At 46.5% G+C, this 4,723-nt stretch overlaps 1 pseudogene; it reads left to right on the top strand.

Moving 5' to 3' along the window:
• The first annotated feature begins 1,010 nt into the window (after positions 1-1,010).
• LOC123151669 (uncharacterized) lies at positions 1,011-2,343 on the top strand (annotated as a pseudogene).
• The last annotated feature ends 2,380 nt before the right edge of the window (positions 2,344-4,723 follow it).

The following is a 4,723-nucleotide window of genomic DNA, read 5'->3' as shown; positions in this document are numbered from 1 at the left end:
AAGTAAGAGAACTTCCTTTCCTCCTTAGAGTAAACATCGCATAGGTAGGGATGGCTTGAACAATATACTTGAGGAGAACTTCCTTTCCTCCTATGATAATATTTTCCTTCCACCTGCTGATTTTCATGACAATACAATCGATCAAATACTGAAAACAATCAGACTTATCCAAACCCACATTGGCTGGTAGACCAAAATACTTGTCATTGAGAGCCTCTATCCAGATATTCAAAATTGAGCAAATTTGTTCTCAGGTGCTAGACTTTTCAACGCTCACCATTTATCCTGAGGCGACACAATACAAAACTGAAATTGATTTCAGAGCCTCCTCATTGTGAAGGTTCGCTTTCATGAGGATCCACGAGTCATCGATAAAAAGAAGATTAATAATAGGGGGAGCCTCTCTACAAACTTAATACCAGAAAAAATATTTCCATTATCCTCTGCATGTGCCAAAAGAGCAGTAAGATCCTTTGTACAAAATAAGAAAAGATAAGGGTACGTATAGAGGATCTCCTTGTCTTAAGCCTCTTGTAATTGAAACTTTCACTTTCTTCATCATTATTCGAGACCCTGTAATCAACAGTGGAAACACATTGCATAATAAGACTCACCCATCTCTCCTGAAAACCAAGTTTCAAGACCTAAGCTAACATCTCTCCTGTATACTTTTCTTTTTAGTTTCTATTTATTTCGTCCCAAAAAGTTTTTATTTGTTTTTTTCAACATGAGGGGCAAAATTGTCTTTTCTTTTCTCGCTTAACATTGTTAGCGAGTAAAATTGACAAAAATGTCATATAGGAAACATAATTTAGCGTTAGTGTCAAATAGGAAAGAAAATATTACTTTGGACCAAAATAGGGAGGCAGATTGTAAGAAAGGGTCAAATAAGGAATTCTCTAAACAAGAAATGGCTTTGTAGAGCTCACTCTCCCACTCACTAGTCGCTCCCCCGCAGAAGATTTATCCCCAACCGTAACCCTAGATCCTCTTCCTCCACCCCGGTAGCCATGGCTCTGCCGGTGACGGCTTCCATCCCCCTCCCCGACGAGCTCCTGGAGGAGATCTTCCTCCGCCTGCCCACCCTAGACACGCTCGCATGCGCCTCTGCTACCTGCACCTCCTTCTGTCGGGTCATCAAAGGGCGCGCCTTCCGCCGCTGCTTCCGCGTGTTGCATCGGCCTTCCCTCCTCAGCTTCATTGACGCGCCCGGATTCCAGCCCGCCCAGGCGCCGCACGCCTCCGCCCCGCTGGCCGCCGCCCTCGGCCCGTGCGCCGCGGATTTCTCCTTCGTCCTGGCCGTTGAGTTTTCATCATCCTGCCCGAGGAGGAAGGCCCCCGTTGGCGTCCTCGTGACGCCCGTGATGGCCGCGTCCTCCTCGATTGGATCTCTCTCCAACCATGCATCGTCAAGAACTGGAGCTACTCCGAAAAAGGTCCGAAGTAAGCATCCTCATGGACAGGAGGGAGCTCGTTGACTTCTTCGACGATGGTCACCGCGTCGCTTGGACCAAACGAGAGCGGTGCAATGCCGCTGACTTTCACCTCGCCATATGTGACCCCTTGTCCAGGAGATACGTGTTGCTTCCAACCATACCTGAGGACCTCGCCGCTCAGCCACGGGATCGCCTTTGGGAATTTGAGCCCGTACTTGTTCCAAATACCAGCGATGAGAGCGAGGAGAATACCTTCAAGGTGATATGCATAGCAAGATACCTGAAATAGCTTGTCATCTTTGTCATCCAGTCCAGAACTATGCAATGGTGTATGGTCAAGTCCCCTGTCCTCCCTTCTTAGGACGACATGTCCTATTTTGACTGTGTACACGGCTGCTTCTACTGGACACAGTGTTGGTTTTGGAGTGACAATTTGATGGTGCTTGACACATTCACTTTGAGGTTTTCAATCGTCAAATTTTTCACCGGCTACCATCTGCAGCTCAGAGATACTTACCCGGGCTTTCTTCGTTGGCGCCCAAATGCAGTTGTTGTGGGTAGGGAAGGAGCCATTGAGATGTTTTCTCTTGTTGGTCAACATGGGTCATTTTCTCTCCATCATACCTCTCTACAGGATAATTCGCATGAATGGAAGCTTGAGAAGATTGTGCAGCTACCTAGGCAGTATCAGGAGTATTCTATTTCCATAGTGGGTGCAGCCGAGGGATTCTTGTTCTTCCAGGGCGCTCCGCTTGGCATTGAGTTCCAAAATGTTGATTGTTACTCAATGGATGTCAAAACTTATGAAATTAACAAGATCTATACAAAGATGGGGAATTTCTTTGATCGCAAACGTGCCATCCCCTACTTTAGCTTCCCAAGGCTCTTATCAGAACCAACTATTTGATCAACGGGTAAGCCTAATCATATTATTTTTTTGTTGTCATTGGGTGCACAATTTTCTTGTTCTCCTCACATGGTTATGAATAGACTTAGTCATTGTGCTATTGAGCTTGATTGCCTTGTCAAACTAGCTAGGAGATGTAGCCAATTCATGCTTTGATTTTGCACATATATTTAACAATTACAGTATACCTTAGGAGTTCATTTGTTAGTAAAAAAAATACATCTAGTTTGGAAAGATAATATTTGTTGCTCCATCTTAGGAGTGAAAATGGCTTCGCTTGCATCGTCATATGGTACATCTTTAGTCAAACTGTACACTTACACAAGAATGTTGCATAGCCTGTAAGTTAAAAGCTCTTAGTTGTCTATTTTGTTAGGTAATTAATCCAAACATAAGTTGGTTTTAGCTAGGTAAGTTCTAGTTATGTGCAAGCTAGCAGTCTGCATGAGACACAAGGTTGAGTCCGGTTAGGAAATGATCAGCGCTGCCATGTAATTAGATTAAGTAAGTAATAGTTAAGTTTCCTTGTCCTGTACGTCTGTGGCTATTGCCTTGTGTTGGCGAAGTATGTGTCCGTATAGCTCAAGGAAGGTTTGGTTGTGTCGGTTTGATGGGTCAGGTCCTAGCGTGTGTATATATGCACATATAGGGCTGCTAAGATTTGTACCACGAGAAAACCAGAAAATCAATAAATAGGAGAAACAAGGGCACGACAAGGGCCCCTTGGCTATCAGTTTTGTGTGCATGTGTGTTCGTGCAATTTCATGTGATCGATCCTGTGGGCAAGTTTCCAACATTTGGTATCTAGAGCAAGGTCGAGGTGAAGCTGCGCTTGCCCCGGGGTGGCGACCTGACTAGCGCCTCAGGGCGGGCAATTCAGTCGTTGTTGTAGCGACGAGGAACGGGCGATACAGTCGCTGATGTAGCGACGAGGAGCAGGCAATTGTAGTTCGAGCGGCGACAAGGAGGATCGGGCAGTTGTCGTTCGGCGGAGCGGCGATAAGAAGGCGGCGAGGACGCTGTCGCAAGTGAGGCGGCGGGTGATTGTCATTCGACGAAACGACCTGGAGGAGGTTGATGGGAGCGGTAGTGCCGAGGTGTGGTGCTAGAAGATCTCGTCAAGATCGTCGTTCGGGGGGAGCGAGGAAGAGGCGACAAAGTTGCGAGCTGTCGTCAAGGTGTGCACATGAGTTCTTGTAAGGTGCGTCCAAGAGCTCAGGTGTGTGAATCTTCTGCTGCAGTTGAGATGCGTCGCTGGCGGAGGAGAATTGCAAGCGAGAGTGGATGGAAAAAGGAAATTGTGCCTTGTGTTTTCGTTCATGGTCGCGGAGTTCCGGCGAGTTCATATACGGTGGAGATGAGTTGTACATATATGGCAAGTTGTGTTGCCGCTGGACAGGAGGTGTCGTTCGATAAGATGTGGCATCGGCGACACTGGGAAGATGTGAAGATCTGAAGATGCGACGGGTGAAGAGATGTGTCTTCCCGTGTGCAAGCAACCGACGTGAAGATGAAGATCAACGTGAAGATGAACGTGCACCGGTTAAGTTGAGTTCTTGCATGAGGCTATGCGTTTAGTCTGCATGTAGCATGCTAAGTTGTGGCAGCGTGGCTGGTAATCCAGTTAATCGTTGGTTCTAGTCTGCAAATCGGCATAAGAAGCAAAATATGGTGTTGAGGTGGTGGCCATTCTTGTAAAATGAGAGAAGTTGTGGTTCGGTAAGTCATGTCACCGGAGGCAATCGACGGGACAAGATGAAGAGGTGATCATCTGCGTGTCTCCTCGAGTAAAAAGTCGGATGTTTGGATTAAGGATGATTGTTAGGTAATCCAAACATAAGTTGGTTTTAGCTAGGTAAGTTCTAGTTATGTGCAAGCTAGCAGTCTGCGTGAGACATAAGGTTGAGTCCGGTTAGGAAATGATCAGCGCTGCCGTGTAATTAGATTAAGTAAGTAATAGTTAAGTTTCCTAGCCTGTGGCTTTCGGTAAGGTGCGACAGCACCCGGGTGTCTAGGCACCCCTTATCCAGTGCGTTCAGCCATTTTAAGATTCGTGCCGTGGAACACCAGCAGCAGCCTACTAGTGGTGTCAGTTAATTAAGCAGGCTTTTTGCAGTAACAAATAGGGCCAGTCCAGGCTGTAGCAGCAGAGTAGCCTTGGCAGGAGTCCAGGCGGGCCATCTGCGCATGTGGATGAGATGAAGCTTTGGGGAAGAATGAATGAGCGGTTGCGTTAGTTTTTTTTTTTTTTGAGGAGATTACCTACTTGCGTTAGTGAATAGCCAATCTACACAGGAGTATTCAATAACAGAATCTTATGGGCGGTACGCGTGGCTTATGAACGAACCGTCCTGGTGAATAAAGGCATGCAAGGAGGTGA

Source organism: Triticum aestivum, chromosome 7A, assembly GCF_018294505.1.
Source record: "Triticum aestivum cultivar Chinese Spring chromosome 7A, IWGSC CS RefSeq v2.1, whole genome shotgun sequence".
Classification (NCBI taxonomy): Eukaryota; Viridiplantae; Streptophyta; class Magnoliopsida; order Poales; family Poaceae; genus Triticum; species Triticum aestivum.
Note: the sequence above shows the minus strand (reverse complement) of the source record. Positions and strands in the feature narration are given on the sequence as shown.